This window comes from Protopterus annectens, chromosome 3.part1 (genome assembly GCF_019279795.1).
Source record: "Protopterus annectens isolate FY-2018-M chromosome 3.part1, PAN1.0, whole genome shotgun sequence".
In the NCBI taxonomy this organism is placed as follows: Eukaryota; Metazoa; Chordata; order Ceratodontiformes; family Protopteridae; genus Protopterus; species Protopterus annectens.
In genome coordinates, this window is record NC_056732.1 from 977,950,692 (window position 1) to 977,966,679 (window position 15,988).

Below are 15,988 nucleotides of genomic sequence, written 5' to 3' on the forward strand. Positions count from 1 at the left end.
TCAGAATTTTACTGTTTTCCACATGCATTCTACCAATATAACATTAAAAAAAAAATACACAATAACAGATTAATAAGTATGGGTAATTTCTAGAGCATTCTAATAATATCCGCCTCTTCTATCTGTCCAGCTATCTCATTTTCTTCTGACATTTTCCAGTGCATTCAGATAAGACCTGCCCCCTCCCTTCCTTCCTACTTTGTTCAAGACATTCCACCTCCTTCACCTTTTCTTGTAAATCTGCAGTCACACTAAGGTATCTGTCAGGTCATATGCCTCCAAATTTCCTACTTAGATCGTCTTGCAGTTGTAGTTTCTATACTTATTCATACATTTTTATTTGTATACTGGGACTTGTTTCCTTAATGGGGACAAAGGGAAGAATTATGAGCTGTATCACTTTTAAGCTATTGACAGCCCCTGGGATTCAGGGCCATCAAGTTACACAGTGTAACTCACTGTTTGTCATGTGACTTTATCAGGTCGCAAAACATTGTTGAAAATATTTTCGATGTTTAAAGACACAGGAACTTGTTTGTTTACATATATTGTGCTTGCTGTTTGCATCATATGATTTAAATAATAGGGAAAAGATGTTTTATGTTTCTTTTTTCACATTTTCCCCTTGTCTCCAGACTTATGTAACCTCAGAATTAGTATATTTAGAGATTAGACAGTGTGCAGGCAGTGCACCCACATTGGTGCTGCACAGGTTTGTTAACCCCCTGCAAAAACAATTGCTTTAGAGTGTTTGGTGATTTTTCACATTGATTGCTTGGGCTAAGTTAATTTGTAGGGTTGCATGTTTTAGTTTTAATTTTTTTCTCATCTAAGCTGAGTGACATTAAGTTAGTCATAGTAAATCTGTCACACAATATAATTAGATCAACACTGTGACTAAATAATTACTGAAAGACACATAGTTTGATGTACTTACACCCCAGTGTTGAAGTTTTACACAGTGTTGTGTTGTGCAGGTGATCATAGCAAAGCATGAAAGTGAGCATTACATCATGCTGCAAAGACATTTATCCCTGATTCATATAGAAAGAAGCCATGGTGCTGTGGTCTACAGTGCATGCAACAGAATATGGCTCAGCTATAAGAGAGACGCCATGGCACTGTGGTCTACAGTGCATGCAACAGAATATGGCTCAGCTATAAGAGAGAAGCCATGGCGCTGTGGTCTACAGTGTATGCAACAGAATATGACTCAGCTATAAGAGAGAAGTTGTGGCACTGTGGTCTACAGTGCATGCAACAGAATATGGCTCAGCTATAAGAAAGAAGCTGTGGCACTGTGGTCTACAGTGCATGCAACAGAAAATGGCTCAGCCATAAGAGAGAAGCTGTGGTCTACAGTGCATGCAACCGAATATGGTTCAGCTATAAGAGAGAAGCCATAATGCTGTGGTCTACAGTGCATGCAACAGAATATGGCTCAGCTATATGGTCTCTGCTACCCTGACTCTTCACCCTTGTTTACTTATATACTGTTGCAGGGTAAGGAAAGCTCAAGCATTTTAAGCCTTTAAGTACTTTTATTGTCTGTCCGCCAATTCGTCTGCAGACATGTACCTGATTGTTCTGCACACAAGGGGGCTGCACATTTTTATTCATCTTTAGCATACATATTTCATGCCAGCTTGGCAGCTTTTACGTTTTATTTACATTGGCTGCTTAAGCATTGTTTTCTTGAATCATACTGGTGTGCCACATTCAGTTGTGGCATGCCAGAGTGATCCAGATGTATGCAGAAAGTTAGAGAGGTGGAAGATGGGTTCCTCTGGACCCTAGACAATGAGAATTACTATTTATGTTATAAGGAATGGAATACCCTTGATAATGAGCATTTATTCCAACAGTCAGGGGCTAGGTGGAGGCATCCCTAAACAAGAAGCACCAAATGATATTATAGTCCGAGAAATGAAGCCATTGCAATGAGTATTACACTATGCCACAGATGGAAATACAATTTATTCATGGCACAGACAGGCAATACAATTGAAAAGGTCTGTAGTAGATCTTAGTGGTGTACAGCAGCTTCTGCTATTCTGTAATTTACCTTTTTAAGAATAACAGCATCGCTTGCTTGTGTATGATCTATAAACATGTCTTACACCTACAAGGGTTCCCTTATTTTCTACCGGCTTCCCCTGAGGTAGTTTTCCATTTACTCCCTCCTAGGATTTTATATAAGACAAGAGCTGACTGTGATTGTATAGATAACAGTAAGTGACAAAACTACTTTTGCATGTGATGACATAAATATTGCTTTCATTTTCTAGCATATTACTCTTATATTAAGGTGGATGGACAACACGGCTTGATATGTAACTTAAGTATATATTAGAACAGATAAAATTATAAAAGAAGTGTTTTGAAACTGCATGACGTTAACATTAGCTCATAAGTAAGTGCTAGGCAATAGGCAATCAGTCTGCGGCCCATTACAAGACAATACAAAAACCCTTATTTAAACGTTCCTTCCGGCCTCAAAGATAAGACAAATTTTTTTAAAGCTACCCATCCAGTTATCTAGGTTTACCTTGAAGGTGGTAAAGGTGCTACTTTACTTGATGTGTAGTGGAAGTTGTTCCCAAACTGAGAGATACATTGGGATATTAATCTGTCATGCCAGTTTGTCTTATTTATCTCTTGATGGAGGTTTAATACCTGGATATTTGAGGTACTGTTCGCCCTGTGAAGGAATAAGAGGTCGAAGAAGGTAGGATCTTTCATTCCTAGAAAGGCTATACACAGATCCACTCAGAGAGTGTATAAGAGACTGAGTACAAAGAGAGGACTGTCAACCTGTCCTGTTAAATACAATTTTTGAAGCCAGTGATCACTTTAGTTATGAACCTGAGAGGTCTCTCAAGGTTAGGTATGAATCTCGGAAGTCTGAAAGGAGTCTGTTTTCTGTATTGGTTGTGAACACCTACTATCCTGAATGAATTTAAAGGTAATTCTGAGGAACACTGGAGAAATATGAGAATGTTTCACATTAGTTTAGGTATGAAATGAAATCAAAAAGAAACACGACAAGACAGGAAAACTGTTATACTAACTATTTATTATCATGTATTTATTTATTTATTAATATCATTCATGTTTTTATTCTCTGATTACCTGTTTAATCCAATTCAGAGGTGCAGGGGAGTCAGAATTTATCTCAGCATCCAAAAGGCATAAGCAGAAAAATACACCCTGGACTGGACACCAACCCATCATAGAATGTGCGCACACACGCGCACATGCGCACACACACACACACACACACACACACACACACACACACACACACACACACACACGCACACACGCACACACACACACACACACACACGCACACACGCACACACACACACACACACACACACACACACACACACACACACGTATACACAAAAATCAGAAATGATGTGCACACCTAAATACAATTCGTAGGCTCTCCTATTCACTCACAGCAATCTCTAGGATTGAGCAAGACTTGTGGAAAATAATCCCCTAGGAGACCAGGGAATGTGTGCTGCTGCAGAATATAGATCAATGTGAGCTACATTCTGGAAAAAAATGATTTTGGCAAAGCCCATGTAGATTATGTTTTATTTGTAAACAGAGCTTGTTTAACTTTTGGAGGCAGATGGGTCTAGATATGGAATGGAAAGGATTCTCTGTGTTCAAAAAAGGTCTAAGGTGCTCTGTGAAATGGACAGCTGCATGGGAACACTTCATAATTGCAAAGCCATGTGTGCTTCAAGGCTGGCAAAGATAAATCTGTGTGTATATCTTAATTTTTTTATGTTTGGTTCACTGAGTCCATCCTAGATGTGCATTACCTTTTCAAAATGTTTGTCTCACAATAGTGCTTCTTGGTTTCTTAACATCACTTCAGTACCACTGTAAACCATGTATATAATGTTTTTGAAACTTTTTATGTTTTTATTTTATTTCTGTGAGTATGTAACTTGAATGTATTTTAAGTTTCTGTATCTGATCTATAATTTTATCTCACTGTGGAGCTTTTCTCTCTGGTCTCCACTGAAAATGAGCCACTAGCTCAGTCGGACCAACCTGGTCAATAAATGCAAAATAAATAAATAAAATAAATAAATAAATTCCGTTGGCTGCTTATGCCAGCTGTGCTACGTTTGCTTCACATCCCAAGACTAGGAAGGAAGACTGTAAGTCTGAAATGATAAAACAATGCTTTTGGCCCCCAGGTAATATAAGAAATAATATCTATGATTGCCCTGCATGAAATTTTGTTGATTATGGAAAAAATATATGAAAAAACTGTCCCCCATTCTATACAATCTCTTCCTTGATTATTTCCTTAGTAATATTACCACATTTTAACACAATGCCATATGCTAATTGCCTTTGTCTTCTTATAGACTCTCCACATCCTCACCCCAAAGGAGCATGCAGGGACTAACCAAGTTAACAAAGGATAAATAAAGAAAGAAAGAAAGAAAGATGCATTAAGGATAAAAAATAATACTGTGGATGCTTTGTTTCTTAGCTATAATCTTGTACTTAATAATGTTTAAACCAAATCTATGGTATTTAGAACAACTTCAGGAAGTTTTCATTTAGCATTTCTGACCACCTTGTACATAACATTAATCACTTAACTCATTTTTGATTCTTTTCCTAAAATTTGATAATCATCTTGATCTTTATAATATACTGAAACAGCTGTTTCCTTCATAATTAATATGTCTCCTTCCCCTTGCATCTAGGTAATTTTTTTCCAAGAATGTACTTATACGTAAACAAGAATATGCCCTTCTATTTTGTAACCATCGCAAGCCCTCACAATAGCTCTTCTATACAAAAAGTTCTCATTAAAATATGGTATTTCATTATTTATTTGAGTGTACATCTTCATCACTGTACACCTCTCAACTGTGCTCGCACAATGACAAAAATAGCTAGCTTCCCATTTTTCTTCTTCTTTGAGAAGCTAATTTTTTCTTGATGGTCGATGTCTTTTCTTTCATCAACTTACCATCTCATCAAATCCCTATCCATTATGGTTACAAAATATCAAACCTAAATGCCACGTAGACAAACTAAGGAACTGAAAGAAAACAAAAAAGAAAATGCTGCCGGAAAGTCTTTACAGATAATTTATTAATACATTGACCGCTTTCGTCTAAGGTACTGTGGACTTCCTTAGAATAACAATAATTAATGAACAAGGTATATATATATATATATATATATATATATATATATATATATATATATATATATACCAAACACTCTCCTCCCACTTTGTTAATTAATTAGGATACAATTAAAATGTTGTCTTTTATTCTGTATAGTCCATATTATATAAAATATCTTTTTATCCATTTTTTCTATCCATTTGTTATCCTTTTTTATAAATTCCTTATTCTTACTTTTATAATAACCATATTCCAACATATCCATGTCTATATGTTCTTCAGTTTAATTCCTTCCAATAATTATCTTCGCAAAACTTTTTCCATAATTATTTTGCCTTATACATTATGTTCTGTTATATCAACTTCATCACAATAAGTATATATTCTTTCAACTGTTCTTTTGTATGGCATATTTGCCTTCACTGGTGGTTTTCTTATGGCCAATCTCCATAAAAAATTTCCAGATTCCACATATTTTTTGCACTATTGCATTTTCAGTTTTTTTGGTTTTATTTTCTCCTCTCCAATTCTTTGTCATGGGTAAATGCAATAATATTTTTGCATTACATTTGAATAACATATTTTCATTTTCCCTCTATATTGTTCATTTATTTTCTTTAATATTATTTGTTCTTGGTATAATTTTAATTTTATTTCCCCATTTACAGATACTTTTCCTTTTTTTAATTTGTTCATCCTGTACCATATATGTTTAAAAAATTCTTTCATCATTAAGTTTAACAACTTTTTTCTTTTATCAAATTCAATACTTTATATAAATTTAATGATACATATAATATTGGATTTAGCAATCCCAATCTTTCTTCTTCCTTCTTAACATACAATATACCTACGCTTATGTGATTTCATCTGGATCACCATATAAATGAAAACACAATTGACATTAGTTCTTTCTTACATTGTATAGGAATCATATAAACATTTGCTAAATATGCAATCCTTGATAACAATATAGAATTTATGAGAATTTATATGTTGTCAAAATAAATGTAAATTTCTTAATTGTTTCATCATGTCTTCCCATTCTTGTATTCTAGTTATCTCATTTCCAAATATAATACTTAGTATTTTAATTTCTTTCATGTTAAATTGAATCGTTCGCATTGTAGCTGCTTCCCGAAATCCTAGACTCCTCTCTCTGTTTATACTCATACCTATGGCACTTTTATGTTTCTTAAGTATGTTTATAGCTTTTTCCATCTATTCCTTATTTGTTGCTACTAATGCTATATCATCTGCATATGAACACATTGTTGACATTTTAATTCCTACCATTGTCATATATTCTGCTGCTTTCAATGACATATTCATTGTACTTACTATTGCAATCATAGCTAATGTAAATAAAATCCCACTTGCTGGACATCCCTGTCTTAAAACAGTTTTTATGTTCATGTATTTACCTACCAACCATTCACTGCTACTTTCATTTTATTTCTCTTATACACTGTAATCATTTTTTTGTTTCTTCTCACTTATATTATATTCTAAGATTATGTCCTGTAGTATTTCATGTTGTAGCTTATCAAATGCATTGTCCAAGTTACCTGACATAATGTTTGTTCCTCCTTTCCTATAATATGTCATCTGCAATTTATTTTATCATTAGTAGTAATTCTTGACTTTCTTTTCCTTTTTGTCTGAATTTCATATCCTCCAATATTTTACTTTCAATCTCATTTTTATAATTTTCATAAAAATCTTATAATCTGAGTTAAGCACTATGGGCCTCCAGTTTCATAAATCTTCTCTCTCTCTCCTTTTTTTCCATATCAATTTCATGGCTCCAAAACATATTTCTTCCTGACTGAAACCTTCCTGTAACCATTCATTTAATATCTATACAAAATACTTCTTCTGCTAGTTTGACATATCTCTGTACGGTTTCACTTTATAATCTCGAAATACTAAAATACCAAATTTTAGTATCTCAAGACTATAAAGCCGAAGGTATAGTTACGTGAAACTACATAATATTGAATGCAGAAATGTTGAATCTGTGGTCATGCGGTTTGTGAATTTAGCTGGGGATTCAGGTAAGTGGCGTTTTTGTAAGGGTATTGGGTAGGGATTTTAGTGTGTGTGAGTGTGTGTAGTGGTGGGTTTTATGTGTTTATGTGTTTAGTGCGACCTTGGAGTTAGTATAGTAGTGAGGGTGGGGGGTCAGCTCCTCACATGGGGGGTGAAGGGTGGCTTGCCCCCTGCTTATAGGTAGGGTAGGTGTGTTTGTTTATGTTGCCTTTGTGAGTGTTTTGTTTGTTGTAGTGTTGTTAGATAGGTGTATTTCTGCTTGTTTGTGTGGTGGTGTGTGTATGATCATGATTTTGAATTTCGCGGTTGTGGGTTGCCGTTTTTTTTCATTTTTGGCTTTATAGTCTTGAGATACTAAAATTCAGTATTTTAGTAGTTTGAGATTATAAAGTGAATCTCTCTGTACATATGATATACTGTTCCATCCAGTCCAGTTGCTGATTGTAAGTTCATCTTTTTTAATGTTTTATTTACTTCTTCTATTTTGAATTCTTTTTCTAGCTCTTTTATTATCTTTTTCTGCTGGCTTTTTAATCTTCCACTTCTGTTTTCTTTTAATCTTTTCTTTTATAACAAGAAGCATCTTTATTAAATTATAACTTATGACATAGGCAATCATTTCTTGAAATTTCTTTTCTACCTATTCCATGACTACATTCATTATTTCTTGCTGATTTCTCACACTTTCTCCTTTTTCATTTTTATTGCCTTTATTACCTTTTTGTTCTCTTTTACTGTATTACTTAAATAAGGTGCTACCTCTTTTTTTCCCTAGTAGAAAATACCTTTGTTTTGAATAAATGCTTTTTAACCTTTGCTTAATTCACCTCATATATTTATTTCTCTCTATCAAAACCTCATTTTTATTTCTAACACATCTGCAAATGCATTACTACCCACTTATTTATATTTTTACTTTCCATGTTTCCTTATTATACTTTCCCATTCCAAACAGCATTTTTTATATTTGTCTTTATAGCTTATCCACCATACCATCCAGTTTGTCTAAAAATCTTTCATTCCCACATGATCTTTCCATAATTGCATAATCATTTATTTACTTTTTTTATCTAACTATTTTCTAATTATTTTCTTAATCCCTTTACCTATTTTTATATGACCATTTATTACTTGGATTTCTATCCAAATAGCCAAATAGTCTGAAAAGCCCATACACTTAGTTCCTTCTCTTATTATTTCTAAAAACTTTCAGAAATAATAAAATAGTGTATTTCTGTCCTTAAATTATTTCTTTATATGTCCATTTTTATTACTCCAAATGTTTAACTTACCCCTTTTAATGATTTTGAACATTACTTTTACATTGCCACTATTTTTTTTATTAAATCACAGTTCAAATCACCAACTAGTATTATATCCATGTTTATACTAATGTAATCTAATATTTTTTAAACATATCATCTCTTCTTTTCTTTGTAACATATGCATATATTGTTATAATTCTATAGACTTTTCTTTCCACTTCACATCTACTATAGTTATTCTCCCCATTATAAACAAAGTTTAATTTAAGATTTTTACTGGTTGCTTGCAAAGTATTCCTATACCTAAAAATGTTTCTTTTTCTCTATTCCAAATAATCTTATTTCCCCATAATCATTCAGTTTGTAGTGTCTCTCCTTCTGTTAATATTCTTATGACCTCTAAAATGATAATACCCATGTTCATTGTCGTAGACCATTTTAATATTCCTGTTCTTCATTTTACATTTTTATACTACTAACATTAATTTCTAAAAGCCTCAGCTTTCTCTCTATTTATTTTACTTTTTTCTATATCATTGCCTCTAATGCCTTTTCTTATTTAACCTTTTCCTTTCTTGTTCTCCTTCATTCCTAAATCTATACATTTTCTTTTCCTATCCTTCACCTTTTTTTCTAATGGAATATTTTCTTCCTTTCATTACTCTCCAATTTGTCTCTTCTTCTTCGCTAATTTCTGATAGCCCTTCATATCTCATTATTTCTTTAACCTTTTCCTTTTTTCTCTCAATATTTGTTATTATTGTTTGTTTATCTTGCTCTTTTTCTTGCTCCTGTACTATATTTTCCTCTTGTTCTATTTCTTGATCGTTATCTAGTTTTGCTCTTGTCTTTTCTTTGCTTAGTTCTGTAATTTCTTTACAATCCATCCATAAGTGTCCTGTCTTCTCACATTTAAAATATTTCAGTATATATATATATATATATATATATATATATATATATATATATATATATATATATATATATATATATATATATATACATACACACGTATCATATATTGAATGTGCACAGTCTTTTCATTTTCCATTTTTAATACCACATTACATTTCCATCCCCAGTCCATAAAGCTCCATTATCATGAATTATAATAATGTCCATCATATTTTTGCACAATCTTTAAATATTCTTTTAATGACTCTTTCTCCACTTCATTTCTATAATTGAATGAATACTTTTTTGTTTCTCTATTGCATACTTGAAAAATGTATGAATTCCATGGATTACTGTTTTTCTTTAATTCATATTGTCCTAAAAACTTTTCCATGCACTGCCTGATTCAAATATAATGTCACAAAAAGAGTCTTTATCAATATGTAAAAAAGCTCTTACCTCTTGTGGAGAAGTACCCAATGGTGATCCAACCCAGAATACAAATAAAGCAGCATGTGTCCATGCAGCCTCCAGATAAATACCAAACTTAGAAAGAAACAATTCAGACTCGTGTACTATACACTTTGAAAACATAATTGTTGGATCACAAATTCTCCAAAACCAGGAACAACTGAATGCTGATAAAATATTAATTTATTAAATATGAAAGTAAAGGTTGAACACTTTCATCCCTAAAACAGTAGAAGACTTCATCAGAGCCACACTATCACATCTTAAACAGTTTAAATATCCTTTTCAAAAAATCACATGTTAACTTTTATCCAAACTAAAGTATGTTTGTACTTTAATAAACCACCCCCTTGGTGGCACATTTACCAGATGTCAAGTGTACCTTGTACAGAAAACAGGTAAAGGTAATAGCAGATTGTTCCAGGATAAGGGGGCACTGATTACACATCTGACATCTACTAGTACCTTTGTTATTACTGTTTTAAACAGTAAAAGGATGTTCAAGTAGGTATTTACAATTCTTGGCTGTTTTATAAACAAAATTAGGTTTCCCACATCATGTTTTAAAAATTTCATTGTTGACTTCCAAAATGATCCAGTTATTAAGTACTATATCTTTAATTTTATTCAAAGAATTATGGAAAGTCAGCACAAAAGAATTTGTATAATTAACTGTCAAGAGTTAAGGGAGTGGTTTGTAAAGCTATATGTAAACTGTGTTGATTCTACATAGGGAAAACAGGTTATTTAGGAAAGGAATATATGAACACACATACACGATCTTGAAAAGAAACAAAATAATGCCCTGTGCAAACATACTTTAGTTTGTGAATATTCCAATTTCATGTTTGCACTCTTGGAAGTAGTTTCCTCTAACATAAGGGGTGGCTAATGGGAGACAAAGAATTTGACAATATCCCACATTCATGGATAAAAGAGTGCTTAAAAATGTATAAGATACACCCTACACTGATAAACTACATCACAACGATCACGATAAAGGACAAACTATTATTCCAGGGATAAAAACCCAAATGGGGATATTCCAGGGTGACTCTGTCACCACTGCTCTTTTGCTTTGCCCTTAACCCTCTAAGCTGTCTGCTTAATAGATTAGGTCATGACTACAATTTGGCTCCCAGAAAGCAACAAAGTGTAAAGACTTCTCATCTTCTTTGTGTCTCATCAGATGAGGAACTAAAAGCACAACTGCAGGTAGGCAAAACTTTTTCAGATGATATAAGAATGTTTTTTGGTCTTGATAAATGTGCAAAAGCAACCTTTAAAGCAGGAAAGCTGCAGCACCAAGAAAACATCAGTTTGGGAAAATAATGTGATAAAAAAGAACTTGAGCAAGAGGTAGTGTATAAATATTTGGGAATTGATGAAGGATCAACAATAAAACATGAACAAATGTAAATAAAACTCAGTATGGAATATTTTAGAAGACTTGAGTTAATCCTGAAAACAGCATTGACATCTAAGGACAAAGTCCAAACTATAAAGCAATTTGCCCTTCTTGTCCTAACTTACAGTTTTGGAGTGACTGACTGGCCCCCAAAAGGTGTTGGATATATTAGGCAGGAAAACAAGAAGGATCCTTCATGCTCATCAAATAATTTACAAAAATCAGTGCATACCAAGATTATATATTCCCCATTCCGAAGTAGGTATGGGCCTCCTTGAAACTGATTACATGTATAGATCTGCAATCATGGGACTGCATGCATATCTGCTGACCTCGCAAGCCCCAAACATAGTGAAAGTTTTGAAACATGAGGAGAACAAATCTAAGATGCTTTCCCTTCCTAGCCTAGCAGAAGCATATTGGCATCAAGCAGGAATGGAAATCAAGCCAGAAGCAGATAAAAGTCAGGCAGCAACTGAATGTGCCAAAAAAAAAAACAAAAAACAAAAAAAAAAAAAACAAAGCATATAAGTTGAAGGAACAGATCAGGCAAGAAATGTGGAAAATGCATAAATATAGTTTCAAGTAGCGAAAACTCCAGGACCAGCCTCATGTTGATCACGATCAAATGCAGGAATGGTTAAGGAGAAGTGAATTCAAACCAAAGGATGAAAGGCTAATATTGGCTGCCCAACATGAACATGTGGGAGAAACAGACAAATGTAGATTTTGTAAAACAGAATTGGAAACAGTTGCACACTTTGTTGCTGGTTGTGACATACTAATGGCAGAAGGACTGTATACTGAAAGGCATAATAATGTGGCAAGACAGTTGCGCTGGGCATTGTGCAAACATTATAATACTGAAGTAGCTGAAAAACACTGGAAACATGAACCACAAAGCATCATAGAAAATGATGAAGTTTACATCACATGGGATCACCCATTACCAACAGTTTAAATGATAGACGTGAGAAAACCAAACATAGTGGTCCATGAAAAGAAGACAAAAGTAGAATTGATCATTGAAATTATTGAAATCGTTACACCCAGTGACTATAGTGTCTTGCGTACAGAGAAACAGAAGGTCATAAAATATCAGGATTTGCAGGCAGAAATGAGGGCAATGTGGAAGAAAGATACCCAGACAGTTCCAATGGTAGCAGGAGCAACGGGTCTTATAAAAAAGAATCTACAATTGTATTTAGATATATTACTGATGCATGTAACTCCATAAAAATTGCAGAAGGAGTCATTACTGGGGACATTGCGGGTGCTGCAAAGAGCACTTCTGGCTGACATCAAAGATTGAAACAACATTAATTTCATGAACTTTAATCATACTTTGACTTAGGAATGGGATCCGTTCCCATCATGGTATTAGAAACCCAAAAAATTTGAAGAAATTAAAAAGACAGAGACAAGTTGGAGAATACAGAGTTGATATAGCTATTGAATCTAGGTGCAACACGTGGTCTGGGACCAGGTCTCTATAGCTCCAATATTAAAACTGAGGGCCAATGCTATTAAAGTCTTTTCAAAACAAACTTTCTTATATTGTTTTTAAAGTGTTCATAATAGTAAGATTTTTATCATTCACTGTATATTTTGTATGTTTTGAAAAATGGTTTGATATTTTACTGTCATTAAAACAGCATTTTATTTTAATTAATGACTTTTAATTAATGCTTTTTAACTAATGGCTTCAGTTTTGTGATTGGATAAAAGTTAACTTGTGATTGTTTGAAAAGGACATTTAAACTGACTAAAATATGACAGCATGGCTCTGATGAAGTCCCGTACAGTTTTAGGGATGAAAGAATTCAGCCTTTACTTTGATATTTAATAAATGAATATTTTATTAGCATTCAGTTGTTCCTGTTTTTGGAGACATCTTCTGAAGAATTTGTGATCCAAAAGTTCTGTTTTCAAGATATAAAATACATGAGCCTGAATTGTTTCTTTCTAAGTGCTCAATGGTGTTATTATGTTGTCCCAAAAATCATACCTATCTAGTTCTTTCTCTTCTTTGCTGCTTATCCTGACTAGATATTTTTTCTTTTTTGTTTCTTTCTTTTCTTTCTTCTCTTCTTCCTTCATTTCATCTGCATACTTCTTTTTTGTCACTATTTCTTTGCCCCGTTCTTCCTGTAGTCTGTCCATGATGTTGCCCTATAATGCCGTTTTCTCACTTTCTGGTACACACCACAACAATAAATCTTGAAATAAAATATCTTGCAACCCTAAAACTGGAGGGTTGTTATAATGCATCCAGCCTGACTCTCATTTACACTTTCAAATAACTTTTTCTGAAACAACATTTCTGTATCTTGTAAAGGTTCGACAACCTTAATTCCTCCACATACCATCATATCTCCATTCTTAATATCTGAAGCTTCTCTCACCCTCATACACACCTCCTTGGCTTCTAAATTATTTTGCACAAAGGCTTAACTGCCTTTACACTAAATCCATCATTCGCCATTTCATCCTCATTGATGGCTGTATCATCATTCTTTTGCAGAAACAGAAACAACTCTGCCAAATTATTACTGCCTTCTTGTTCCTCACCCATTACTTCTCCTTCTTCTCTGGGTCAACACTGCACCCGCAACAGAAGCAAGAAGTACATCTGTGCAATACATCCTTTGCTCAATCAATAAGGGGAAGTTCCCCGATGCCCTTGGGCTCATTTCTTCTAATAGTATAAATACCAGCTCAGGTCTCCCCTGAAAAGAGGTTGCTAGCCTAGTAGGACTAAACTGGTCAGCAAAGGATAAATAAATAAATAAATCATTATTGCTGTTGTGGCACCCCATCAATGGCCCAGTAATCAAAGAGCCTCAATCTTCACCAATGGCAACAGTGGGAGATATAACATTGGGAGGATGACAAGTACACACACAGTATTTCCAGATGCAGCTCTCTGCATCAAGTGACATTTCCCTTAAGAGCACACAGAGACCACAGTCAGTCTGGGGCTGGTTTCTCCCTCTTTCTCCAGATCCTCAATAAGACTCCCCACTGGCACAGCTATAGAGTTGGGAGTCACCAAGCAAGACCTCCAGTACCCTCTCTGTCCAACCAGTGCTTCGTGTCCCTGCCCAAGTAGCTGACACACACACTCTTTGAAGTTTGAGTTATACACACACACACATACACACACACACACACACACACACACAAACACACACACACACACACACACACACACACACACACACACACACACACACACACACACACCTGGGAAAGGCTGGCACAGGTTTACTAGCTATGCCCCTTTCTTCATAGACTATAAGGTAATTATCACTACCACCAGCCATGCCCTTATCAACTACTTTAAGGCCCTTAACAAAGGGTGTCCAGTCTTTCTGTGTCATGTTACTATCAATATAAATGGTAGTTTGACCAAGAACAAGGCTATTAGGAGTGGTCCACAGCATCACTAAATAAATATGCAAGTGTTCTCAGAACTTAAATATGTCTCACAAGTATCAGCCAAAAGGTTTAAATATATTTAATAATAAATAATAAAAGAACAAGAAAATACTCAGTATATAATCACAGTTGAATCAGAGTTCAAAATCACAGGAAGTATTTAAAACAACATTGCAGGACAGTCTCAAATAAATAAAGAAAAAACATCTAAATTAAGCTTTACTATATTCCTGACTATAACTAAAAGAATTATACTGTTTCCTAGACTTACTTACTCAGAGCACGTAAGGAAGATGTGGTGAATGGATCTTCTTGTCAGGTCAAAGACAAAATATAGAATGCTATCTTTCTCTCAGAGACTTCCCAAATTAATATCCCAAATATTACTGCTGGGATACTCGCAGAATGACATAATTTCTTGTCATCTGACATCAATTCCCAGGCTCAAAACAACCATTGATGCCAGCTGGTAGCATTTAGCATCTACCTGTAAAAATACATAAACAAGGACTTTTATTAGATCTAAGGTAGATCCTGGAAGTCATAAAACAATAAACACTTCCAACACAATACAAAAACTTCTAGTTCTAGACATTGTGTCTGTTACTGCACTGAAACCGACAGATAACATCCTTTTATTACATGGTCATACAGTAATTTAAATTTTCAGCTATTTTTCCTCCTGTTGTTCCAGTTTCCATTGTTAAACTATATACATCTAAACAGTTATGATACTGTATATTCATTTCTGTTCTAATCCAGCAGGGTACACTGTGGTAACACCTCTAAGCTCAGTACTTTACAAAATATCTCTTCAGCACACGCCTGCACAAACCATCTTATATGACATACAGTTCTAATACATTTGTAACACAAACATATTAATCATGCTGCTATTCACAAATGACATATAATTATTTACAAAATTCCAGATAGTTGGGCTGCCAATATCTCCTTTTGTGACAGTTGTTATTATATATTGATCACTACTTATTATTTAAATTATATACACATACAGATATATATAGATATAAACATATATTATATATCTATAGCGAGTCTATATCATTTCATTGAAAGCTCATTTCATTGAAGCTTAATTCATTGACACATATTCACTGAAAGCTCACTTCACTGAAAACCCAATTCATTGAAAGCTCACTTCACTGAAAACCCATTTCACTGAAACTCATTTCGTTGAAAGGTATATATGGCCTATCCCCCACTGTTGTGAGATCCTGGAGTTAGTATATAAAGTAATTGGAGGTGTGGGGACA